Source organism: Sus scrofa, chromosome 12 (assembly GCF_054392235.1).
Source record: "Sus scrofa isolate SSC_HxYL_T2T_F1_AM1 chromosome 12, Sscrofa_HxYL_maternal_Yorkshire_Landrace_v2.0, whole genome shotgun sequence".
Taxonomy (NCBI): domain Eukaryota; kingdom Metazoa; phylum Chordata; class Mammalia; order Artiodactyla; family Suidae; genus Sus; species Sus scrofa.
Genome location: NC_139394.1, coordinates 64,232,519 through 64,258,864, shown reverse-complemented (window position 1 = coordinate 64,258,864; position 26,346 = coordinate 64,232,519). Strand labels below are relative to the sequence as shown.

Here is a 26,346-nt window from a genome sequence, read left to right as displayed (position 1 = left end):
GCTGGAGGGAAGGTGCACCCCATCACACACGAGCCCCTGGCCAAAGGGGGAGACATTGTTTCAGGGGCTTACGGAAGTCTGATTAGCGGAAGAAGAGGCTAACTGAATAGAACTTTCGGGGGCTGCACATGCCAAAGAATACACACTTTACAGAATTCATTCAAGAAAGTAAAAGTAACTAAAAAAGAACCCTCCACAACAAGTACTAAAGAGAAGGGGCAACAAATCTGACTTAAGGCATGCAAAGAAATGAAGTATGGCTCATACACAGGAAAAGAGCTCAACAGAAACCTTCCCTGAGGAAGCCCGGACCTTAAATCTGCTGTCTTAAATGTGTTCCAAGAGCTTCAAAGAGATGGTGGACAAAGAGCTGAGAGGAATGAGGAGCATGATCCGTCACACAATGAGGGGATCGGTAAAGAGATGAAAACCGTGACGAGGAACCAAATAGAAACTTTGGAACCGAGAAGTAGGGTAACAGGACAAATCCGCTAGAGGAGTGCAACAGATTTAAGCAGTCAGAAGAGAGAATCAGGACGCTTGAAATGAGGACAATTGAAATCATGCAGTGTGAGGAGCAGAAAGAAAAAGGAATCAAGAGTGAACACAGCCTGGGGGACAGCGAGTGCCCTCAGTCATTCCCGCCTACTCACGGAAGTCCCAGGACAAGAGAGAGGCAAAAAGGATATTTGAAGAATTGATGGCTAGAAACTTTCCGAACTTTATGAAAGACGGGAGAAATCCCCACGTGAATCTGCACTTCCAAGAAGTGCAGCAGAATCTAAGATAAATTCAGAGAGTCACATCTGTACACATCATAGCCGAATTGTCAGAAGCCAATGAGAGAATATTGAATGTGGCAAGAGAAAACCTTCACATGTAAAAGCTGCCCAACAAGTTAAAAAGCTTGCTTCTCTCATCACAAACCATGAGGTCAGATTCAAAACAGACTTTAAGACAAAAAGAATTGTTGCAAAAGAAAAAAAAAAAAGGGAGTTCCCGTCATGGCGCAGTGGTTAATGAATCCGACTAGGAACCATGAGGTTGACGGTTCGATCCCTGGCCTTGCTCAGTGGGTTAATGATCCGGCGTTGCCGTGAGCTGTGGTGTAGGTTGCAGACGCGGCTCGGATCCCGCGTTGCTGTGGCTCTGGCGTAGGCTGGCAGCTACAGCTCCGATTAGACCCCTAGCCTGGGAACCTCCATATGCCACGGGAGCGGACCAAGAAATGGCAAAAAAAAAAAAAAAAAGAAAAAAAGAAAAAAAAGGACATTGCATATTAATAAGAGAGTCACTCCATCAGGAAGACAATTACATATGTACACTTGACAGCAGAGCTCCAAAATGCATGACACAAAAGCTGAGAGGACTGAAGGGAGAGGTAGAAAACTCAATAGTCGTTATCACTAATCCATGTGAAATATTCCATTTATTGATTAGGGTAATCCGTGTAAAATACTCAGCAGAGTCCCAAGCCTTTGAAGAGCACTCCACGATGGTAATTTAGAAAGGAAAACAGAATTGATTAGCGAGTTAAAAGTAGAGCAGTGAGGAGATCTAACCCCCTAGTTTGAGTGGCTTCTGTATGATTTAGATTCATCCACTGCACGACGTGGGGAATTCAGCTGAGGAAAAGCAGGCATTTGCATGAAAGAACGACAGTTATTTTTTATTTTTCTTAGAAAAGAGATTATCAGATTATAAGCTGGTAACTTACTATAGTATCCACTTATAGTTTTTAAAACACATCTTGTTGTTTATGTTTTTCAGATAGTTGTTGAAATTCGACAGTGCCGTGGACCAGTTCCTCAGGGTAAACGTTTGTTTTAGGGTACCGCTTTTCTCTACACACCCTTTTCCTCCTGTGCTTGTAACGTGTGCATTGTCCACTGGGCGGCAGTACACCAACAGAAAATGTAAACACGGCCACACCGTAGCAACTTCTTTACAGGTAGTGAGAAATGATAGTTTTTCTGGAAAATTAGGCTGCAAATAGTGGGTTAGGACTAAATCCATGTTTCCTGTTGTGAAGTTAATTAAAACCAGTGCTGATGAAGGAGTAGATGCTGAATGAATAAGAACAGCAATGTGTTTAGTACCCTCCATGTCCTGGAAACCGAGGTAGGTACTGCATACATGGTATGTGTGTCCGCTTTCCTCATATCCGTCCCACCTCACCCTTGCAACCGAACAGATGCAATTAGGATTAGAGGGTCCGTAGCTTTCCTAGGGTCACACAGCTAGAGAGGTGAAGCCAGGACTTGTCAGAAGCAGGAGCAGATGATGAGTTTGGATTTAAGATGGGTTAGGATTGAAGCCAGTGATCACATCTAAATACCAGAATGCAATGAAAACTTGGAATTCGACCTTAGCATTGGGCACGAGGTGTGAATGCACGAGGCATCTGTGTAAAGCTGAGCCGTGGCAACGTACGGGCTGTCTTCGGCAAAGGTGTCTGTTAAACCACAGACAGCCAAAGTGTAGCTTTCAAGGAGAAGGTGATAAGGCCGGAGGCTGAAGCGAACATGCACCAGAGGCAGACAGGCCTGAGTTCAAATCCTGGCTTCGTCCCCACTATTGTGTGGTCTCAGACAAAACCCATAACCTCTTTGACCCCTTGTGGTAACTTTAGGAGGGAGATACGACCTCCGTCTTCCAGAGGAGGAAACCTAGGCTGACAGAATGTAGGGACTGACCCAGGGTCACACTGCGTCCAGTCCACGCTGGCGCCAGGATCCAGATCTGGAGGGTCTGCCTTGGGCTCCCACAGCCAAGTACCACGTGGGATGCTTGTGCAGTCAGCGCTAGGACACTGGCGCTGGTGATTCTTTGTGTCTGTGTGCGTCTTCTTGTGTCAGGGTTCTCCAGAGACGCAGAACCAGTAGGAGATGAAATTTAGATCTCCAGATCTCTGTCTATGTGTATCTTGTGGATATAGTTCTTGAAATAAATCCCATCTTTCCATACATGTATATACATATACAATGTGTATGCACACACACACACACACAGAGACACACAGGTACACACACACAAGGAACTGGCTTATGCAGTTGTAGGAGCTGACCAGTCCTGCTCTGTGGGATAGGACAGCAGGTTGGGACTTTGGGCAGGAGCTGACGTTTTGGTCTTGAGCCAGCTTTCTTCTTCCCCTGGAAACTCAGTTTTGCTTTTAAGGCCTTATAAGTAATTGGATGAGACGTGCTCGTATTATCAAGGGCAGTCTCTTTTTACCTAAAGTCAGCAGCTTGTAGATGTTAACCACATCTACAAAATAACATCCCAGTGACACCAAGATTACAAGAACTGGGTACTGCGGCCCTGCCGAGTTGATGCCTAAAACACCACCACACTCCCACAGTTGTCTGTAAACACTGACAGCACAAGCCTCTCTTGACCAATGCTGGGCACCTAGTGGCCCCCAGTGAACTTTATTAGCATATGTACTATCCAAGGTGGACTTTCAGTGTCTTGAGTCACACATCACTTCCTTTGGGGCCCACTGGCTGGAGCAGCAGGAGGTGAAGAAAGCCTCCTGACGGCCTCTGCAACCTGGGCGGTGAGCAGGGCCACCACCAAGGGGCCGGGGTGGGGGTGCTGGGGGTGCTGTCCGTGTGCGGTCTCTGTGGGTTTCTGTTGGCACCTGTCTCCAGCTTCTGACGCTCTTTGCCTTTGAAGGCACCAAGGTTTTCAAGCAGCACAACCTGTGAGGTTGGGTGAGCATATGAATAACTGGATCTCTTAGCATCTGTGGTCGCTGAAAGACCAGTGGCCTGAAAACAGCCAAACTCATCCGATACCCCAGTTCCTAGGACAGGTGAGCAGGTGCTGAAGGCTCGTCCAGATGAAAGCGACTGTTTAATAGAGCAGGTGGTGGGGGTGGAGTACTTGCCAGGACTCAGTTGTGTCGTCCCTCCCACCCGTTCCAGGTTGAAGGCCTAACCACCAGTGCGACTGCTTGGAGATGGGGCTTTTAGGAGGTAATTAAGGTTAAATGAGGTCACAAGGATGAGTTCTAATCAGGTGGGATTAGTGTCCTTAGGAAGAGAGGGAGTTCCCTTGTGGCTTGGTGGGTTAAGAACCTGACATAGTGTCTGTGAGGATACAGGTTTGATTCCTGGCCTCACTCAGTGGGTTAAGGATCTGGTGTTATCACAAGCTGTGGTGTAGGTCACAGAGTGTTCCTGCAGCTGTGGTGCAGGTCTGCAGCTGCAGCTCTGATTCAACCCTAGCCTGTTAACATCTGTCTGCTGCAGAGGTGGCCATAAAGAGAAAAACCCAAAAAGAACAGGGAGCGTGCGATCCCTCCATGTCTGCAGCCAAGGAAAGGCCCTGCGAGGGAGGGCGAGGGGAGAGGCGGCTGTCTGCGAGCCCAGGAGGGAGCTCTCGTCAGAAGCCAGATCAGTTGGTACTTTGATCTTAGACCTCAAGCCTCCAGAAGTGTGCGAAGTGAATTTCTCTTGTTTCAGCCAGGTGGAATTTTGTTATGACAGCCTGGTAGACTAGGGCAATACTGATCATAATGACTGCTCTATTTTCAAGCTTGTCTCCTAGAGGATGTGAGACAGGCCAGAGAAGCATAAAGGAAGGAAATACTAAATTTCATGAAGTCTTTTCCAGCTCCGGGAAGAAAATCGGGAAGGGACATTCTAAGTCAAAACAATTCCTTGTGCAAAAATATAGAGCGTATCATGCAAGTGCAGACACACACGCACACCCGCACCCCCACCCACCCCACTTTGTGCTAAAACCGCGGGAGACACCTGGTTCTTGACACACGCACGGCTTTCTTCAGGAAGAGATCCTTTAAGTATTCTGAATATTTATCCCTTGTCCACGACATGTGTTGAAATATCTTCTTCCAGCCTATAACTTCATTTTTAACTTGGTTCAGGATTTTTTTGACTTAATGCAACTTTTAAAAAAATACGCCAATTTTTCAGATCTTATGTGAGTTTTTACTATTCATTTAAAAACACTTTCCTTAAGCAGTACGTGGTGCTGCTCTGTATTTTGTTTTAAAATGACAGAATGTAGGAGTTCCCATTGTGGCTCAGCAGTAAGGAATCCGACTAGTATCTGTGAGGTTGCAGGTTCAATCCCTGGCCTCGCTTATTGGGTTGAGGATCCAGCGTGGCTGTGGTATAGGCCGGCAGCTGCATCTCTGATTCAACCCCTAGCCTGGGAACTCCCATGTGCCATGAGTGTGGCCCTAAAAAGACCCCCCCCCCAAAAAGAATGACAGAATGTGGATTTTCATAAGTAGCTGTTCGTTCTTTTTTTTTTTTTGGCTGCACCCACAGCATATGGAAGTTCCTAGGCCCGGGTCGAATCGGAGCTGCAGCTGAGGCCGACGCCACAGCCATGTCAACCCTGGGTCTGAGCCGTATCTGTGACCTGTGCCGCAGCTCATAGCAATGCTGGATCCTTAACCACTGAGTGAGGCCGGGAATCAAACCTGCATTTCGCAGAGACAATGTCGGGTGTGTGTGTGTGTGTGTGTGTGTGTGTGTGTGAAATCCCTGAGGTGATTGCTTTTTTGGTTCTCTGTCTGTCCAGGGTGTTTTCTTCAGTCTGTCTGGTTCTTTACACTTGTATCTTAAGAGAGTTGTCCCTTTTGTCCAGTTTTGAAACACGGAAGTGAAACCCATCCGGCTGGGACATTCTCCCTTCTGCGCTTTAGTTTAGGCGTGTGTGGGGGTGGTTGTGACTTAGGGGGACAAGCTCTATCTTCACGTACTTGGTCCCATTCTCAGTGTCCGAAGAAGGCCCGCCTTGTGGGTTGGGCCTCCACACTTTAACCTTGTGAATCTCTTCGACCCCCGTTTCCTCATCTGAAAAGTGGGGGTAGTAACACCCGCCTCACAGAACTGGGAGAGTTGGTGATAACGTGTGTGTGCCAGCAACTGGTAACACACAGATGCGGAGTCAGACATAAAAGAACCTTTGCAGAGCTCCCGGACCAGGCGTTCTCACACGTCACTGGTGGGGCTCTCAACTGGATGGGTCCCTAAAACCACTCAGAAGTAACTTTCAAAATTACAAACCTAAGTTGTGGGGACTTCTGTGATGCGGTAACAAGGACTCACTCAACCTTGCAGGTAACGTGTTGGGAGAGCTGGACAAGATACATCCAGTAACTTTTTCCCCCCAGGCATCGCACAGCAGGCAGTGCACGACTGCGGTGCCTGAGAGATAAAGGGATAAAAATGAAGTCAGCCTTACATTGCCCTGGCTTCTGCCTGGAGGCAGTTTCTGACAACAGGACCTGGGAGGAGGACCCCAAAGAGAGGCTGGCGTCCTCTCTGACTTGTGGACTCAAAGGTGATCCAGAGAAGCCAGCCCAGGGTAAGTGGGGTGATGTGAGAAAACACTGCCTGTCCTGGGACCCCTTCACTGGGAGTAGGAGAAACTCGGGGACCAGGGTGGGGGCAGGGGGAGCTGCCATGCCGTCACATCCTGGGCCCTCAGCCTGTTGAGCAGGGGTTGTTCATGTGTATGGCCCTCCCAGGAAGGCAGAATTCGGACGGCTGGATGGAAATTAGACAAAGAAGCTTAGGGCCAAGCCTGAGGAAACACTTTCCAACAATCATGACTGGTCAGGCTGGCCAGTGAAGGGACCAAGCAAGCACCGCGCCAGGTTGTTGCCGTGGGCAGGGGCTGGGCTAAATGCCGTTCAGGGCCCGGTCTCAAGATGGTTCATCGTGTGGTTTTTATAGCCTGATGTCCATAAGAGGCAGGTGACAGTGGCGTGTATTTTTTAAGCATGTTGGGAAAAGGAAAAGCCCCTGAAAACCCCACCCCATAAAAAGTTAGAGCACATAAGGTTTCAGCACAGCAGTCTCCCCACACATCATGTGAAGTTATATTTTTATTTGATTTCTCACCTCTGTGGGTTTCTGCTTGAAGGCAGGGGCCACGTCCTCCCCTGCTTGACCTGGAGAAGGGCCCTGAGCAGCCCTTCCCCCTGTGCCCCTGGCAGACATCGCTAGTCAGTCACCGAGCTCTTTTCCCCCGAGCGCCGTCTCAGCCACGGTTCTACACAGTCGCTTCTAATTAGAGCTCGTTCGGACAGTGTTTAACTATTTGCCATCCCGGGGCTGAAGGAACGCTTAGGAGTCAGTGAGGCACAGAAACATCCTGTCTCGGAAAACACGCTCTGTGTTTTCCACCAGCTGCCGGGAAGCCCAGCTGTCATCTGCCATCCAGACGCGGGAGCTATGTGGGCACTGGCGACGTGCTGGTGGTCGGGCAGAGCGCCAGGGGGGACATTTTGGGGGCAGTGAATGCTCGGGATGCCTTGTTGCTGGTGTAGTGAGAAGGCTCTTGAGCTTTGATGTGATGCCGTAGCGTCCAGGGCTGCAGCAGGTAGGGCAGCTCTTGGGAAGTGACACATCATCACACCCCTTATTTTGGGGGTGGAGCCTGATGCTACGTTGGCCTCACCTCCGGGGTCCTCGGTGGGCACCTGCAGGTGTTCTTGGCTGAGGATTATCTTCAGCCTCATCTGTGGTGCAGGAGAAAGAGGAGTGTGGGTCCCAGCTCTGCGCTCCCAATCTGTCTCTGCCCCTTAGCGGCGGGGCAGCCTGGCTTCCGCCTCTTTGAGGAGGAGGTGGCAGTGTCCACCTCAGGGGGTTAGTTGGAGATGGGGTGAGAGACCTAGTGGGGCGTCAAGCAGGTCGTATTCCCCGTGACCAGCGCTTACATGCGCTTCACTGTGCCGTGCGCGGCTCCGGGAGGTGTCGTTAACACAGAGATTAATTCATTTAATGCTCACGACAACGCGCGAGGCTCTGTGAGTATCACCCTAATTGGATAAGCTGGGGAAACTGAGGCAGAGGGTCACACAGCTAGTACCTGGTAGAGACAGGATTCCGACCCGGAGCCTGCGCTCTTAGCCGCTGTGCTTTGCTCCTCCTGGAGGCCAGTCCCCATCTCGTCCCCGTGGTCCCCATCCCACCCGCATGGCCACCAACACTTGTGGCCACCTGCTCTGTGCAAGATGCTGAGTTAGGTGCTGGGCAGGTACACGGGTTGATGAGATTGCATTTGGGAGTGAAGGAACAGGGGCGTGAGACTGAGTAGGATGCAGTTTTGGGGAAGGTTCGTAATTGGTGTGGGGTGATGGGACAGGGAGAGAAGTCCAAATAAGAGGACAGGAGGGTCCCACGGAAATGACCAGCACTCAGCGTCCTCCTGGAAATGTCGGCGGGCGGGCATTAGGTTGGTGCTGTCATCGACAGAGCAGCCTTGCCTGAGTTTGCTGGGTTGGACTGACTCCCAGGGGCTCGATTGGCCCTCGGTGAGTGGTTGGTGCTGCGCTTCTGAACCTGCACACCTGGGGCGAGATGCCCAGCCTTCCGCTCCCTCCGGGTGGCACACCTGAGATGCCCAGGCAGGCAGGCAGGCCCCTCTGTTTTATGCTGGGGTCCAGGCATTGGTGTACCTGTTTCAGTTCTCGGCATCATGAACTTTTGCCTTTCCATGCCCCCAGACGTATGTTGGTGTGACTTAGAGGAAGGCGGCATGGGGGTGGCAACACCCATGGGTCCCTTTCACCTGTTTCAGACCACTTAGAAATCTCTGCTCAGGTCTTGCTGCGAAAAGGCGGGCAGTTCCAAGCACTAGGCATTCGGCAGATGCCAGCTCCTGGTTGAAAAGAACCTTTTGTCCTGCTGGTTGATGGTGGGAAAGTGAATCCTCGGAACTGTCAGAAGGAAAAGAAAGTATGTTACTTTTTTGCTCTGAAAACAAGACTTGGAAGATTTAAAGTGGTAAATTTTGGTCTTCTGGGTAGAATCTTGGCCGTTTGGATAAAATCTTAGGGCTTTTGGGGCCCTGATGTTCCATGACCCCAGTTGAGGCCTGAACACCCTCTGTCTTTCTTATTATTTCCAGTAGTGAAAATCTAAATAAAGAAAATGCATAACTGTTTTAAAGAAGAAATACCCAATTGTTTTCACATAGAAAGTTTCTTAAGCTTAAAATCCAGTCCACTTGCAGGATATTTTTAGTCTCTTGAGAATGTTCCAGATCGCTGACTCAGTCAGCACAGGCTCTTAAAAATGCATGTTTTTAAACCCCACAATGTGACATTGTCTCAGCTCCTTGCCGTTTGAGTCGACCGTCCAGTCCCAAGTCGGCCTTGGTTTCCTAGGGGCTGTTCTCAGCCATTCTGAGCGTCCAACACCCTCCAACTCAAATCTGATGACAGAGCAAGTTCCTGGCATAGCGGGGAGAAGAGGACCGTGGTGGCGTGAGAGGAACAGAAGGTTGCTGTGTTCACGGCACCCGCGGCCCTGGGGCCCCGGAGCTGGTGGCAGTCAGCACCCTGCTGTGCAGAGGGAGAACCGAGCCTGGGAAGGAGCACGCCCAGGCCTCATGCTGCCCTCTGCCACCCGAGCAGGACAGTGGGGGGTCAGCTCCCTGGAGTCGCTGTAGCTCCTAATCTGGACTCCCTCCTTTGGTGGCGCTGGTTTGCTGGGCACGCGTGGTGCTTTAGGAGGTGGTCAGCAGGGAGCGTGACCCCATGTTTCCAAACCGGAGCTGTGCTGCAATAGTAGAGAGATCTTGGTGGTGGTCTGTGAGCTGAGTTCCTCTCCCTCTCTCTGTTTGTCCTTACCTACCGTCTGTCTGTAATGTTTCCCAGTACTCGGCATACGCAGCAGAGGGCAGGTTCGGACAGCAGCCCCACAGATCGCTTCCCGCTCAGGGGCTGGATACCACCGGAGGGACCACGTGGCCTTTTTTATGCCCCCAGAGCATCGCAGGGGTTGTGTGGGCCGTCATGGTCGCTGGTGCTGGCGAGTCCCCCCTGGAGCCTTGGCCTCTCTGAGCCACTTCAGGGAACGTCCCTCTGGGGTCCCAGGGAAACAGACGGAACCTGGTCTAGAAAGAAAAACCTTAAAATCTTGAGGTTTCTGAATGTCAGGGCGTGGATCCAGCCTGATGGAGAGACACTGTGGCAAAGGTTTAACACGCGAGACCTGTCCCGCTGCCCCGTGTGTCTTCCCTGGTGTCCTCCTGATCGCAGTCCCTTTGCCCTACAGCCCGCATCCCAAGGGAAGCAGAGGAGGCGGCTCAGGGGTCTTTCCGGCGCTGTCAGCAACCACTGTTCATGTCAGTAGTTCTCCGGGTGGGGCCCAGGGCCAGCATTGGCAGCACCTGGGGGTCCGGAGGAATGAGGGTCTGGACCCACCCTCTGAAGATGGTCCGGCGGCCTTGTCTTTATTTATTTATTTGTCTTTTTAGGGCTGAGCCCACGGCATATGGAAATTCCCCGGCTAGGGGTCAAATCAGAGCCACAGCTGCTGGCCGGCACCACAGCCACAGCAACTCGGGATCCAAGCCATGTCTGAGACCTACACCACAGTTCATGGCATCGCCTGATCCATAACCCACTGAGTGAGGCCAGGGATTGAACCCGCATCCTCATGGATCCTGATTGGGCCCTTTACTGTTGAGCCACAGTGGGAGCTCCCCAGGAGCCTACGTTTAATGAGTGGTCCAGAGGTCCTTGGCTCACTGGGCTGAGCGCCGGTGCTTGCATAACCATGAAGGAAGCCATGTTCCCCAGCTCCTTGGGCCTTCCTCGCCCTCCTGCGATCCAAGTCTGATCCTAAGCTCTAGAGACAGCAGATTGCCGACCGTTTACACATTAGCTGCGTGAGCAAGTTGTTTGTCCAGAGTCGTAAATGCGACTGAAAGGGGAAATGGGCAGTGTGGCGGTGCCTCCCCAGCCGTCAGGGGAGCCCGTGCTGTGATTTCAGGGCCGCTCCTGACCTGGAGAAAGATAGGGGCTGAGATGACTAGAACAAAGGGGAAATGGGACCAACTAAAACCCCCTCTGTCCTCCAGCTCATCGGCCGTGCAGGGACCTAACCTTGTAGGACTGCCAGCATCTCCGTCGGGGCTTCATGTTTCTCGATCAGTCCCGTTCTCTGGGGCCTCACACCAGATCCTCTGGGTTCCTGGAATCTATAGAGACATTTCGGACGCTTTACTCTTGACGGCTGATGGCTGGGACAGTCTCTGAAGGCTTCCGTTGGGGCAGATTCATGCCTTGAGGCGAAGGACTCTGTCTCTCTCGTGCTGCTGCGTTCCTGATGGCAGCGAGCACTTTCCGGTCTGTAATGTCGTTGTTTGCTGGTGACAGCCTCTCACATTGTCTGGCTCTGCGGCTGTCAAAGCTCTCTGACGTCGTCTCATGGAGACGGGCTACCTGCGCTTCACTCTCGTGACCCTGTTTCCTTAGCGTCACATGCCGAAAGTGGCTTGTCTAAGGACACGCTGCCCCTCCCCTTATCCTTCTCAAACTAAAAAGTGCCGGGGACCCTGGTTCTGCATCATTTCAGAAAATATGTTAATATGTGTAGCAGCGTTAGCATGTGGTTAGGACTGGTTAGTCGTTACTAACTTGTCATTCCATATGGGGCAGAGGGATAAGGTGGCTTTCTGGTGACATCTGGGCCGTCACAGAGCTGGAACTCTGACTGGGGTGACCGGCCCTCAGCCCCAGAGTCTCCCGGCGTGAGCAGGGCCTCCCAGATTTCAGCTTGTCGTGCTCCGCCCTCCGCACTTCCACCTTCCTGAGCCCGTGCTCTGCTCCACTTCCTCCCCGGGGATTTGAAGCTGGAACCCCTGACAGAGCACCCAGAGGCGTCCCTGAGCTAGAACTGCTGACAGAGCTCAGAACTGTTTCCCGAGCACATGTTGCATGCAGGACGCTGTCTGAGACTCTGGCTGGGGCAGCTGCAAACAGCCCTGCGTTTCTGAATCTAAGTAGTGCTTAGACCAGGTTTCAGCAGCTGTAGCGCTGGGCTGCCCTCCGTCCTCCAGGAGCCCCGCGACCTCCCCGGCCCAGCGACTGACGTGGGTTCAGGCCTGACCTCCGGGTCCCTCCTGACAGGGGTGGTGCACTTAGAGGTTGGGTTAATGCCACCTGCTCGAAGGAGGACTGCTGTGGGGGCTGACAAAGCGGGAACCCCCCCGGATCAAGAATGAGAGACAGGAGCCGTGGGCCAGGCCCGAGGTCACCAAGCCTTTAACAGGGTGCACCTCCATGTTTGAGCATGCACCCCGACAGCTGTGCATCTATTTATAAATCTAAGCAGCTTTTACTACGCCCTTATGTCACATCTAAAACATGCACAAAAATTAATTGCAGAATGAGACAAAAAAACAGAGAAATGGAAGTTGAAACATCTGTGGCCATACCATGGGGAGGCATTTAGGACCCCCCCCCTCCGCCCCGGTGGGTGCATCCCACTGGCCAGGGTGGCGCTAGACTTTGGAGAGTTTACCCTTTGCACCAGGAAGAGGCTGGAGGAGGAACTCCGGGGAGGGAATGGTGCTAACAGACATGCCCAAGGCATAGGTCCAGAAGTGCCCAGAACACTTTAAAACTTTGCCACGATGCCCTCCCCTGTACCCACTGGTCAGCTGCCATTGGGTCTGTGGCCGGGCCATTTCCTGGTCCCAGAGTGGCATCACGCAATGATGAAGCACCCTCAGTGAAGCTTTGGGTGCAGAGAGGAGCAGCGGGGGAGGGGCCCAGGGCTCAAGAGCCCCATGGAAAGAGCAGCTGGAAGCCGGGGGCCCTGTGTCTGAGGAACGGGGTGCAGCTTCTGGCCAGGCTGGAGCAGAACACCGGGGCAACTACAGGGCCTGAGCAGGACGCAGCCCACCGTGGGCCACGGGGGCTGGGGTCCGAGGGGGCGTCGGTGGCCTGTGGTGTCTCCATTCCTTCCAGAGGCTTCTCAACCATACAGGACCACTTCCTTCATTCCACTTGACATTTCCGTCCTCCTCTAGCTGCTGAATTCCACCAGGTCACACACTGCCTAGGTCATTTGCAGAGTCGTCTCGGCTTATTTTGCGGAACACCAGATTGGAAGCACAGAGCTTCACCCCTCCACGTATTTGCACGAGCAACAACCCAGCTGGAATTGGGCTGGAAATGGGCTCTAGACTGGAATTGGGGGGGGGGGGGGAGTTTAAATAGAACAAAGGGAAGTAGCAAAATGAGACAAAGCGGGTTGTCCAGATGCTTCGGAAATCTTGAGCCCTGTCCTGTCCCCATCTCTGAGCACTGAGGTTTCTAATTTACGTAGGCTTCTGCTTCGAGGACTTTTCATCAGATAAGCGGAGTTCTCCCACCCAGGACTTGTGAATTGAGCTGGTTGGGGAAACTGCCAGCCCCACCCCTAAAATCCTCTCCTCTCCACTGGGCTTCAGGCTGTGGCCACCAGGTGGCGCCACCTGCCAGCTTGGGCCAAGGGTGGAGCTGGTGGACCCGCTGAGGCTGGGCCAGGCTTGCTTCTGGCTTCTGGAAGGGATTAATGACTGCTCAGCCGAAGATCCTTAGAAGAGTGAGGAAGGGAGCTGGGGCGGGAAGAGGCCACAGGAAGTGGTGTGTTTGAGCCCCTGCACCTCCAGTCCCCGGCAGGTCCGTTCCTGGTGAACGGGGCGCACGCCTGGCGGAAGGAAGCCGTGAGCCAGAGGGTTCCCGACAAAGGATGACACGCCAGGGTCCCACCAGCCCCCCTTACCCCGTGGCTGACTCCTAGGCGGGGACAGAGAGGGGAGGGTGGAGGCCCGCCCCCTCCTTCCTCTGTGTGACATACCCTTGCTTCTGAGGGTGACTAAGGCTCAGTGGACCCAGTTCCAGAAAATATCTGTCCTGCAACCATCTCGCCCCCAGTCAATGTCCCCTTTGATTTTTTTCTGGCCTCGGTGATGACAGGTGGTTACTGCCTAGTGCCTCCCAGGCTGTGGGATCCACTGGCCAGTGGGGGCCAGGCACTGGCCGCCCTGAAGGTGGGAAGGGGGCAGACGTGGAGGCGGATGAGGGGATGGGCGCCCCCCCCCCCCCCGGGCACTCTCTCCAGGGTGGGGAGCGAGGTCAGGTTTCTCCCTCCCCCTGCTGCGGCCAGAGAGGCCTTGGTGGTTAAGGTGGACAGGAGTCCTTGAAACTGAAACACTTCTGCCTGGAACCCCACCTAAACCCAGATGGGGACTTGAATGCAGGGTTTTTTAACTAGACTCGCTCATCTGGTGTCTGGACTTAACAGGTTCAGGTTCTCTATGCCTCCACGCACAAGGAACGAGGCGAGAGGCAGTGATAGGCGAGAAATAGATTTATTAGGAGAGGACGCTTATGAGAGATGCACGCTGGCAGGCCGAGGAGGCTCTGCCCCGAGGAGCAGGTGGGCTGCTGTTTTATCCTCCAGGGGAGTGGGGAGGGAAAGACGGCCTCCAGCTCCCACTCGGGAAGGTCCCCTTTCCCTTAAACTCCGTCCGTGGTCCTAAGGGTCATTGTCTGGCTTCGCTTGATCTTTCGCTTAGTGACCGAGGCACATCTCCGGCTTTTATTTGTGGTTTTACAGTTAAGCTTCGTTCCAGGACGTTCTGGCGGCTCTCTTGAGTGATTGTTAACTTACAGGGGTCTCCCAGAGTCCTCCGTTTCCCTCTCTGTCTGTGGTCCCCACCCCACCCCTGGGACTTTACGGCCACCTGTGTAACTGTCCTGCTCCTGGATCCCGCTGAGGAGGGTGGGTGTCCTGAATCGGATCGTTTTATCCTTTCCACCCGGACCCTGTTTCTGGCTCAAGCCGGCTGCAGCTGGCTGCCCCGCCGTGCACGCCTCACCCTCTCTCGCCGCTCCGGAGGGCTGTGTTTAGGCAGAAGCGTGTGGAGGAGTGTTCAGCGCCGCCGTGAGGCAGAGCCCCTGGCCGGGCCCGGCTGACTCTTCGCTGGGTTCCTCTCTGTCCCACGTTCCCAGGGGCTCCCTGAGGAAGTGTTATGAGCAGCCGGTCAAGAGGCTTCGGAGGGAAGGCGTGCTGCCGGCCATTCCGCAGATGGGACGTCCCTCTTTCCCCGGTGACACACTGAGGAAATAGAGAGCGCTGTAAGTCGTGTAAAGAGGCTGCCAGAGGCAGCTCAGGGCTGGGAATTAAATCATCTCCAAGTGGTCAGATGGAACGCCGAGTGCAGTCGAGGACAGGGGAGAAGGCTCCCGTGATCGCAGTGAACCCCAAGTTGAACGAGTCATTGGGGTGGGACAGGGATGACTGTGGAGGCTAAGAAAACCCCGATGGAAATGCTCCAGCTGCATCCGGCCTCTTCCCACAGGTTTCAGATGATGCTCAAATTTTGGTCGGAGTTGAGGGGAAATATACATTATAGGCTAAACAAATGGTGAGGTCCTTAAGGACAGAAAATTGGGTTTGCTTTATCTCTTGCATCTCTCACAAGTCTAAAAAGTTCATAATTGCGCATATCCTTACGCGTTTACAAAGGCGTTTTCACATGCGATGCTTTTTTGACAGTTTTGGAAGAATGATTACATAAATCCTAGAATGAAAATCTTGGAAGTTCAAAGAGAATCCACCATCGTAGCTGTTGTATATTGTACGGCCTGGATCATCTGCCTTCCCGTTTGGATTGTATCCAATACAGATTAGGTTGTAACCTGCTGAGTTGATACGCAAGACAATTAAAAAAATCAAAATAGAAGCAGGGAAGGCATGTAGAGCCCCTTTCCTGCGGGCGAGGCCAGAGGGCAGGCTGGTTCCCGGAGCAGGAGGCCCCGGCCAGCAGAGACTCCCCGGGTGCGGGGGTCACGGCCCCGAGCAGGGCAGCCCTGGGATCCGGGGAGGCTGAGCCTCCCTGTCAACCACACCTGCCGTGTCCTCGTCGGAGGGTCCTTCCGTCCACTCTGGACCCGGACTCGCCGGTTCGGGAGAGGAGAGAATTTCCACGGGGCTTTGAGTCGTCACAATGCTAATAAGCTCGTTTCCCTGCTGGAAACTGAGGCACAGCGCCGTGGAGAGCTTTGCCTGGCCCCCGACACTCGGTGGTAGCCAAAGGGAGACCCGGATGCGCTGTCCGACAGAGCTGTGACCGGAGCCTGATGACGGTGGAGGGGGAGCCAGACGCAGCTCAGGAGCGAACCTTCCAGAGCACACTTAGGTTTTACCTCCTTGCTGTGTCCTGCTGTCATCCTGGAGGAAGTTGGCACTGAAAAAAAAAAAAAAAGAAAAAGTCCCGAACATTTGTTCTGTTTTTAAAAAGTGTTAGCCGTGGGTAAAAGCGTTTTGCACCAGGGATCAGAACCAGTTTTAGTCCCGGCCCCTCATTTGGTCACAAAGGTTAGGGCATGTTGTCTCTGCGTCCAGCTCTTCAGAATGAGGTCACCAGACTGGATAATTGTGGAAACGCTTCCCGGCGCAAACGTTTGATGAGCTGGTGGTGCGCCCGCCGTGTCCTGTGGACGAGCTTGATTTGGGAGTGAGCGGTGGCTTTGGAAGGGACTGTGGTGGCGTTTACACCCCCTCCCACTCACCGAGAGAGGACTCGCGGTGGCTGCCGCTCCATGGGGTGACCCCGCCACTTCCTGGGGATCAGCACCTGTTTGGAAACTGCCAGAATGGACTTTGCAACGGCCTGTGTTCTGCTGTTGAGCGGAATCCACAGGTTCCTTATGTTCAACCTCTCGTCACCGGCTCCTCTCTCCAGTTCCTGGTTTTCCCCTGGTTCCTGTGAGGGAAATTCTAGATTTCAGAAGACTTCCTGGGACACCTTCTAAAGGACAGATGTTTCTTCTCCGTGTTCTCCGAGCGTCTCTGGGCCCAGAGCACTCAGCCCGGCATCGAGCCGGTGCGTGTGTGGTGCTTGGGTGAAGAACAGCTGGCCCCGGGCTGGAGTTTTTAACTGTCTGACGTTGGAGCCTCGAGGACTGTGTTCCCTCTCAGCCTCGCCCCCTGCCCTGGGCTGCAAAGCCACGTCTTCTCCATCTCCACTCCGTGCCCGAGTGCCGGGCACCCATGTTTGCCAACTTTGTGCCCAGCTTTGCAAGCAGGGGAGCTCTGTTGGCTACAGTCATTATATCAATGTCATTAGCATCCTTGGTTTCCTTTTTTTTTTTTTTTTTTCGTCTTTTGTCTTTTTTAAGGGCCACACCTGCAGTGTATGGAGGTTCCCAGGCTAGGGATCTAATCACAGCCACGGCCACAGCCCCACAGGATCCGAGCTGCATCTGCGACCTGCACCACAGCTCACACCAATGCCAGATCCTTCACCCACCGAGCGAGGCCAGGGATCGAACCCGCATCCTCATGGACACTAGTCCGATTCATTCCCGCTGCGGCCCAGGGGGAGCTCCGGCATCCTTAGACTCTTGATCCTGAGGATCACGTCCACCTGAGAGCAGAAGGCACAAGCTTTGCCGACACGGAGTCACATCAGGAACACGCTGTGTTTTCCACTTAAATTGAAATCTAGGCTTCTCCCACCTCCCTTGTTTTTCCAGAAAGGTGGCCGAGTCCAGTCACTCATCACCTCACATGGGCAGGGGTGGTGGTGAGGCCTCAGGCCCAGGGTTGCTGCATCAGCACCCGTACCCACCCTCGGGCATGACCTTACCCCCTTCGGGTTTCGAGTCTCGCAGCCCTGATGGCGCGTGCGCCCTGGCCCTCAGAGGTCAGGTGTGCTGGCTCTTGGTTCCCTGCTGCTCCCCTGAAAGCAGTGGCCGCCCCCTGAGCCCCGCGTCTGCAGGACCTTGAGCAGTTCACCCTCCCTGCCCGTGTCTTTACCCTGCTCCCCGCGGGGGCCACCTTCCCCTGGGAATGGAAATACGGTTGCCTGAGAGCAGCTTAGAAACTCCCTCTGGTCTGGAGGAGAGAGAGGAGAAGGAGAAGAAAAGTCTGAGGTTCCCTCCGAGGCCCCCGCACCCCCCACGAGGGTACCTCTAAAGCAGGAGGGCCCCGGGCGGGTTTGAAAGTCCAGGCTCTGCTCAGGCCAGCGGGCCCCGTGGGCAGCACGGCCGACTCCACCCTCCGCCCTCCCAGTGCAGAGGCAGCGTTTGCCTGGAAAATCCCCCCTCAGCACATCCCTCAGGAGCCACTCCCTCGGAATCCTGAAAATGGCCTTGCCCGATGCAGTTTTCATCCGGAAGGTTTTAAGTTCTCCTTCCGAAACCCCAGGAAAGTGCTTCCTCCTGGAGTGTCTGCAGTGGTAAAGGGGCTCTTCCGTCGCAAGACGAGCTTAAGGTGTAAAGGGGGAGCTTCCAGTGACCCCAGGCCGACCACAGTCACGGCTTCCTCAGTTGAGCACCCGGTCACGGTGGGCGGCTGCTGGTCATCGTCTCTGCTTGTCGGCACTGGCAGATGGGCGCTGTGCCCACAGCGGAGCGTCCTGAATCAGAGCAGCGTCGTCACGTACCAGCACCTCTCCTTCTAGAGCGTGGCTTTTCAAGAAAGGACCTCGAGTCCCCTCTCTCCTCTCCATCTCCCCAGAGATCCACACTCGGCACGTCGGTGGTTTAGACCCTAGCCTCTCAGCTTCGGCACCGCTGGCATTTGGGCAGGCGATTCTTTGTTGTGGAGACTCTTTGCATCACAGGGTTTTAGCGGCATCCCTGGTGTCTACACACACAAACCAGTAGCACTTCCCTTTAGCCCTCCTGCTAAACAGCCGCAAGTCCCATGGGGAGGGGCAGGGGTGCACAGCTGACCCCTGCTGGGAACCCCTGGTTTAGACAAATTACCAATGAAAGGTCAGCTGTCACTCGCGGAAGCAGTGTTCTTACACATCGTCACTGACGTTGTGGTGTCTGATAGGATCATCGGGTAAAGGAATTTATTGATGAAGTAAAAGCATGGTTTTTCTCCTTTTTCTTTTAATGGCCGCTCCCACAGCACATGGAAAGGGTCAGAACTGGAGCTGCAGCTGCCGGCCTACACCACAGCCAGAGCCACGCCAGATCCGAGCCACATCTCAGCCTACACCGTAGCTTGCAACAACGCCAGATCCTTAACCCACTGAGCGAGGCCAGAGATTGAACCCGCATCCTCATGGGTACCAGTCAGGTTCTTAACCTGCTGAGCCACGATAGGAACTTTAAAGCATGCTTTAATTGCAAGCCCAGCCTCGTCATTATCTTTTAGTCCCCACACACCCCGAATCCTGGAAATGGTGTGAATTGTTTTTGTTGCTCTAGCAGAACTCAGAATGATGTCTCTGTGTTTTGGTCTCTGTCATTAGTGACAAAATACTTTCCTTAGAAAACATAGGGATTGAGAGGAGTCATTCTTCCAAAGAAATTCAGTTAGGAGATATAAATCGCCAAATAGGGTATTTATGTTTCTTTCTTTTGGGGGGGAATCTGTTGGAAATTAGTGAATTTGCAGGCTCACTAGTCATGGTACTTACAGATTTTCTTGCATTAACTTATAGTTAATGATTATCATGTTATTCTCAGATGGGGTCGGTGTTTCCATAGCAGACTTATTCTGAGTCCACTTCTCACCCTGCTTTCATCTCTGTCCTTTCTTTCTTTCTTTCTGAATTCCTCCGGGACCTTGATCCATTTTGCGCCCAGGGGCTCCTCCACCAGACTGTCGTAGCAACCGACAGAAAGGAAACCTAAGCATAGTGAGAAATAACCTGCGAACAGGGAGACAGGGTGGGCTGCGATGAGGCAGAATTTGTCAGGTGAAAGTCAGTGAGGACGAGTGCCTGGGTGCAGGCACGTGGCTCGTCCCCACACTCCAGGCTAATGACTTGGGTTGTAGCAGGGACGAGGCGCATACTCTTCCTTTACTGTCACCTGTCACATGTGTGACATGCAGTGAAGGCTGCGTTCATTTCCTTCCCCTGGAATGGCACCGTCAGCATTGCAGCCGTCAGCCTGTCAGGTGGCCTCAGGAGGACGGGTGGCTTTCAGCCCCTTTTAGGAAAGGCTGGCTCAGGTCAGCAGTGTTGATTCAGCTGAGAAGGGCAGCACTTTATGGGACCCCCGACCCCCGGCGTCCTTCCCGAGTGGTCCAGGGACCAGGGCTGGTCCAGCAGTCGCTGCTGCCCCATCACCCAAAGCTCTGGGCAGAAAGGGGTGGGGCTGCTGCCTCTGCCCTGGCTGCGCGGTAGCCGGGGGTCAGTTTCACCAGGGGGCGAAGCCTGCCGCTGAAACGCGGGCGGACAGCTCTACAATGCTGAGCCCTGAGGGTTCGCGCCGCACAAATCCGGCCTTTTGACAAAGCCTGGTGCTCTGGGGCATGGAACAGCTCAGCAGTAGACGCAGCCCAGAGGTGGCTCTGACTGCCACCCAGGGTGGGCTCTGCACCCCTTGCTCTACTCCCTGGGCCTGGGGGGCCCTGGGCTGCTGTCTCATCCATGGCTGTCCCATCCATGGCCCCTTAGCTTCTGTGCCGGAACCAGGCTGGGTGGCAGCCCCGCAACCTCCTCCTGCCAGCTGTCCAAGGACACGAGGCCTGAGCCCCTCAGGCTGGCAGCTGCCCCCTGGCACCCCCATGCCCCTTTCTCCTCGGGAGTTTGGGGTCGTTGGTGGGGTGAGGGGTGCAGCATCACTGTTCCTTTGAGTGGCCCCCAGTGACTCCTGGGGGCCGGACTGTGATGGCTGGTTTCGCCCTTTAGCACAGGCAGGTCTGGAAGTGGGGCTGCGCAAAGTCCGATTAGGCTTCCCAACAGCAGTTCCGTGTTGCTTCTGTTCTCCAAGGGTCTCGCAGAAGGCGGAGAGGGCGGTGCGGAGGGCGGTCGGGCAGTTGGGGGCGCTGGGGTGGCGCCATTCGCTGTTAGGACGCCATCGTCGTCGTTATCCCGCCAGCATCGGTCGTCCACTGACACCTGCAGCCGTGGTGTGTAGCATCTCGTTTCTCCCTCACAATCCCGCGTGGTCCCCACCGGACACTGGAGGGAACCCAGGCGCCACAGGTCGAGTGTTGGCCCAGAGTCGAGCTGCTGATGGAGGTTCCTGGCCTCGGGAGCATCCGTCAGACGCTGACGCAATGTCTCCCTGCTCGGAAAGTCTAGGCTCGCTGACGTCCAGCTCTCACCCGTGTCCCCTGCCGCCCTAGTTTCCGAAAGTCCCTCCACTTCGGCCACGCCCTCAGGCACGCGTGAAGCAGAATCTTCTCCCTCTGCCTCCTTCCTCCCCAGCCTTGCAGGGCTGCTCCATCCCCAGGGGCCAGCCGGGGCCTTCCTGGAAGTTCCTGTGAGTTCTGCTTCCATCAGAAACCGGCTCGGCCCCGACCCTTCCCGGTCACGGAGAAGGACAGGAATGAGAATGGCCCCAAGTATTTCCTTTCTGTCCCGGGATGGACGGGCGGGCCTCCGCCGGCAGGAGGCACAAAGTCCCCGTGTCCCTCTGCTTCTCAGTCTGTTTTCCCCAAAGTGTTCCATCCTGCCCCACCCCCACTAGGGAAATGAGGCCACTACAGCCGGTGGGGGGCGGGGGGAGGCTTGACTGTGATCTCCGGTGGTCTGCGGACCTGGACCAGACCTCGGCCCTCCGGATCCTCCTCGGGAACTCCCCAGGCGGACGAGTACCCTGCAGCCTCTCCCGCTCCACGTGTTCAGATTCCTGGCACAGGGCGCTGCAGGGGGCCTGGAACATTCCAGAGGAGAAGGGCGCAGGACGAGCAGAGGGACAAGGACCTCTGAGCACCAGGCACGCGGTGCCTGGGTGACGGCGGCCGGAAACGTTGCAGGGCTCCGGCTGGGAGGGAGTGGGCTTTGCCTCCGGCTGCCCAGCTTGGAGATGTCTCCCTGCTTCAAAAGACAGTCGGCCCAAGGTGACTCAGACTTCCTGAGAAGCCTCTTATCGCAGCCAACAGGACACTGTGCCTTCCTTGGCCCGGACGCACCCACGCAGGGTCAGCTCCCCCCGCCTCCAGCCAGATCGACGGCCCCTCCCCGCCCAGCAGGCAGGGTCCCAGGAACAGCGAGAAGGCTCGGTGGCCATCCCGCTAGGATTTCTGTGGGTCCCTGCTTCACTGTCCTCCCTCTGCTCAGAGGCTCCTGGAAGCCCAGGAAGAACTGACTCTCCCGCCCCATGAACATCTCACTGCAGGAGGAACAGCCATCGCTATAGCGACCGCTTTCTTCCAGACTCATCCGGACAGGAGGCGGATGGCGAGACGGCACTGACGGGATGCGAGGACCGCGTGTTGGAAACTGGCCTCGCACAAGGGTTCGCTGGGCGCCGTGTGCCCAGAGGGAGGGGGGCGGGGTGGGTGCACGTCACAGCCAAGCTCTCCGGACCTCGGGAGCCCTCTTCTGCCAGGTAGATGACCGCACGCCTCCTCAGAGAGCATCCTGGAGGGGCAGCAGGGGGGCCGCAAGTCCCATCTGATGCTCCTTGGTGCTGGTGCTGGAGGCCACAGAGCTTTCCTGCCCGAGTCGGTTCTGTCTGGTCATCGCAGCGTTTTGAGAGCAAGTTCTCAGCAGTGTACTTCTGGAGGGCCTGTTCCTCGGCCGTCGAGCTTTGGTCTCAGAGCTGCTAAGGATCTCTGAGGCCCTTTCGTTTGGATTGAGGAAGGAAGAGTCTCTGGAGAGGTCAGTGATCCACCCCAATCCTCACAGTCTTAGTGATGTTCAGACTCAGATATGAGCGTCCCAGCTCCCAGCCCAGGGCCTCTTCCAGCAGCTCAGCCCCCCTCCCACAGAACGGGCACTTGTTATCTTCCACACAGCTCAGGTGTCAGGCTCAGTGTGATGTGATCACAGCCAGGCCACGTTAGTTTTAAACCCAGATCCTCCGATGTAAAAACAGCTCTTTTATACAAATGGCCAACAGGTACGTGAAAAAGAGTTCGGCATCACTCATCATGAGAGCAGTGCAACACCTCCCATCTCGGGATGGCTCTTACTAAAAACCCAGGGGCTACGTACTGGCAGGATGTGGAGAAAGGGGATCCTGCCTGGTGCACGTCCATTCCTTGTTGGTGGGAATGGAAATTGGTGCAGCCACTACGGAAAACAGTATGGAGGCTCCTCTGAAAATTAAAAATCGAGCTTCATATGCTCCAGCAATCCCACTGCTGGATATTTATCTGAGGAAAACAGAAGCACTAACTCAAAGATCCACGCATCCCATGTTCATTGCACATTTTTCACAGTAGATAAGGAAACAACCTATGTGTCCTTAGATGGACGGATGAATAAAGGCATTGTGGTCTGTGTACACAGTGGAATATTAGTCAGCCATAAAAAAGGAATAATGTGGCTGGACACTGAGGACATCATGCTAAGTGAAATAAGTGAGACGAGAGAGGGACAAATATTGTGCGATGTCACTTCTATGTGGAAAGTAGGAAACTGAACTCATACGGCGTTCCCGCTGTGGTGCAGTGGGTTAAGGCTCTGGCATTGTCTCTTAGGTGGTTCGAATTTGATCCCCAGCCCAGCCCAGTGGGTTAAGGACCTGGTGTTGCCTCAGCTGTGGCTTAGGTTGCGGCTGCACCTCGGATTCAGTCCCTAGCTGGGGAACTTCCTCATGCCACGGCTGCTGCCCCAACAAAGAAAAGGGAGAAAAAAAAAACCCATAAAGAAATGTTAACTCACAACACAGAGAGCAGATTGGTGGGGTGTGGAGGGAGGGAACAGCTGCAGGGGTCAGAGGTGCAGCCTTGCGATTCTAAGGTGAGAAAGTCCTGGGGACGCGGTGCACAGCATGGAGACTCTAGTCACTCGCCCTGTCATGCGACTTTGAAAGTTACTTGGAGAGGAGATCTTAAAAGCTCTCATCACAAGAAAAAATGTGTACCTCTGTGAGGTGACGGGTGGTAAGTAGACTTACCGCGGTGACCGTTTCACAATGTGGACGATATCAAATCATGTGTCGTCCCCCTAAGGCGATTAGAATGTTATCTAGGCAACTGTATCACAATAAAACTGGAGAAAACTCCCCAGCCTTCTAAAGAAGAAAGAGAACAGCTAAGAAAAAGCTGGCCAGAGACCCCGAGAGGGGCGGGTGGGCGGGCAAAGCGTCCCCGTGGGGTTGTCTCCAGCCTGCATCTGGCTGCTGGCCCCGCTCCGGGGCGCCCACCTGCCCCAGAGGCTCCGTTCTGGGAGCGCAAACCCTCCACGAGGGCCCCTGGGAAACACAGGAGGGGAGGCACCACGGCTGCCCTCCCTCCGGGGCTCACACTGTGGTTCTGGAGACAGACCTTCAAACCATGGATGGGCGCTCAAATCCATCCTGTGGACGGAAATGCCAGGCAGCGAGGCCCTAGCTCAGAGCAGGGGGCTGGGGAAGCCCCCCCAACAGGTCCTCGCCGGCCTGGGCCCCGAAGCAGGAGGGGGGGGTCTCTGCAGGGAGGAGCGCTGAGGATTCCAGCAGCTTCCCCTGCGGGAGCCCTGGGAGGCTTCTGCATTGCCCGGGGCCCTGCTCGCCTGGGGCCGAGGAGGAGGGCCCCCAGACCGGCTCCCTGGGCCAGGGGGCCAGGCAGCGCGGCCTGCCCCGCACCCTTCGAGTCCCACCACGCAGAGACGTGTGCGGGAGGCTCTGAGCAGAACGAACCAAACGAGACACAACCTGTTTAACTGTAAGCAAAGGAAACCGCCTTTTTAGCTTCAGAAAGCACTTACCTCCAGGGACCAGCGTCACGCAGGACTCATGCCGGCCCAGGACAGGCACGGGCTGGTCCCGTCCCCGTGGTGCTCGGCCCCAACCCCCCCCACGGCCCTTCCCTCCCCCAGACCCCTGTCACGTTCGTGACGTGCCACGGCCTCCCCTGCACATCGGCTGTGGCTCCAAAGCCCACACCGAGTGGAGCTCTCGCTCCCTCCTTCGTGCCTTCCTGTCGCCCTCAGGCTGAAGACGAAGCCGCTCCAGTGGCTTCTCGTCAACGTCTGTTCCTCCCGACTTTTCCAGGCTCTTTTCCCACCCTGTGAACACGTCAGGCAGGCCGAGGGGCGCTCTTTCTCACTAACCTTCGTGGTCTCGTCGGTTTTCCCGGGCCGACGGCTGTTCCTTTCTCGTCCTCGCACACCGCCTGCTCCTTCCTTCACCTTTCAGTTGAATCATCACCTCCTCAGAGACGTCTTTTCGGACCCCTTCGATTGGGTCACATCTCCACGCTCGTGCTCCACGCAGCTGGAAGTGGTGTTTCCTCAGGACGGAGGATGCTCGCCAGCAGGCTGTCCACACTGGAAGTGAGTGTGTGCGTCCTGCGCTCCATCGGGATAGAACTGGGTCTGGTTTTGCAGATCCTGCCTGCACTCAGTGCTCAAAAAAGTTGTTGCCAAGTGAACCTATAAATGAGTGAAGGGTCACCGGTGACCTGGAAGCTGGTGACTTTCCACTGAAGCTCTTGCTCCACGGCCACCGCCTTTGCCCTTGGCTGAAGCAAACAAGGCGCCGGCGTCCTTTGCTCGGGGAGGAAGGACCTGTTTGAATAATTCGGAATTTCGGAGGGAGCTGCGTGTGTCGGGGCTGTTATTTCAGATTTCTGCTTCTGCTGAAAGCTGTAAGGTCTCACTCCATCCATGATCTCATTAGGGAGGGAGCGTTTTGGATTTAAACACGTTTGGCTGTTGAAGAACCGTGGTTGCGACATGGGGTGACTTCATGCTCTTCTGTTTTCCCCTGAGAAGAAACACAGTTCTCCTCTCGTGGGGACGGCCTGGCAGAGAGTCCCTGAAGGGACAGGAGAACAGTGCTTCCGAGGTGTCTGGTTTTCACTCTCTCGGCGTTTTGTGTGTCTGCTTTTGTCGCATTCCCGCGTGTCTGCCACAGAATGCCACATCACCAGGCACTGGGTTCTCCATCTGGGTGAGGTTACCACTGTCACCTCCCTGGGGCTCAGAGGCCCACTAGCCTCTGTCTGTACGACAGTCCCATCCCGCTTGGCATGTGGGAGTCCCATAACCCCGTCTCTGTGGGCTTTCACATGTCGCTGGGATTCACTTGGCAGAGTCACTTGGTCTCGTTTCCATTCACTTATTCATTCAACAAACACTCAGAGCCCCCAGGATGACCGCCACTGATGGGCTGTCAATGACTTACCCTTCCTCCTCGTAGAGTGTAAGCCTCAGGAGGGCCTGGGTCTGTGCCCACCCTGCTCACCCGTGTACCGTAAGCACCTAGAATAATGCCTTACACACAATAGAGAACTTGTGGGTTGAATGGAAGCGGGAATCCTTTACGTGAAAGTGTGTTCTGGGCCCTGCCGGGAAGACGGCCTTGGATCCAAGAACTTTAAGGTCGTTTCTGAATTCACCTGGCAGGAAGCAGAAAGGGGCCGGGTGGGGAGGTGAGCACTTCTTAGCTCCTCACCTCAGAGTCTGCAGCCTTACCCGGGGTCTCTGCCACTCTTTCCCACGCTTCCTTTTAAAATGAGTTTTTCTACGACTGACTCACACCGGCAGATGGTGAAACAAACTACAAAGAAAGAGTAAGTCTTGGGAGTTCCTGCTGTGGCTCGGAGGGTTAAGAACCCAACGTCGTGTCCACGAAGGTGCAGGTTCGAGCCCTGGCCTCGCTCAGTGGGTTAAAGATCTGCTTCCTGCTGGTGTTGCTGTGGCTGTGGTGTATGTTGCAGAGGA

The 26,346-nt window shown here is 54.7% G+C and overlaps 1 protein-coding gene and 1 long non-coding RNA gene across 5 annotated transcripts in view; one reads left to right on the top strand and one right to left on the bottom strand.

Moving 5' to 3' along the window:
- Positions 1 to 26,346, top strand: part of CDRT4 (CMT1A duplicated region transcript 4) — a 66,932-nt gene that overhangs the window by 7,942 nt on the left and 32,644 nt on the right. Inside the window, exons 2-3 of one of the 3 annotated variants that reach the window (XM_013980267.3) lie at positions 1,771 to 1,813; positions 6,155 to 6,348. The gene's annotated coding sequence lies outside the window, so the exon portion shown is untranslated. Of the gene's footprint in view, positions 1 to 1,770; positions 1,814 to 6,154; positions 6,349 to 21,266; positions 22,354 to 26,346 lie in introns of those variants that run through there. The other 2 variants (XM_084986267.1, XM_084986269.1) reach the window with 2 other exon arrangements.
- Positions 6,854 to 25,261, bottom strand: LOC146398422 (uncharacterized). 2 transcript variants are annotated; one of them, XR_014821941.1, is made up of 2 exons: positions 24,733 to 25,261; positions 6,854 to 8,707 (listed from the first exon to the last, which is right to left on the bottom strand). It is a non-coding gene; the product is annotated as an uncharacterized LOC146398422 (long non-coding RNA). The 2 variants fall into 2 exon arrangements; XR_014821940.1 differs by lacking the exon at positions 6,854 to 8,707 and adding an exon at positions 14,124 to 16,020.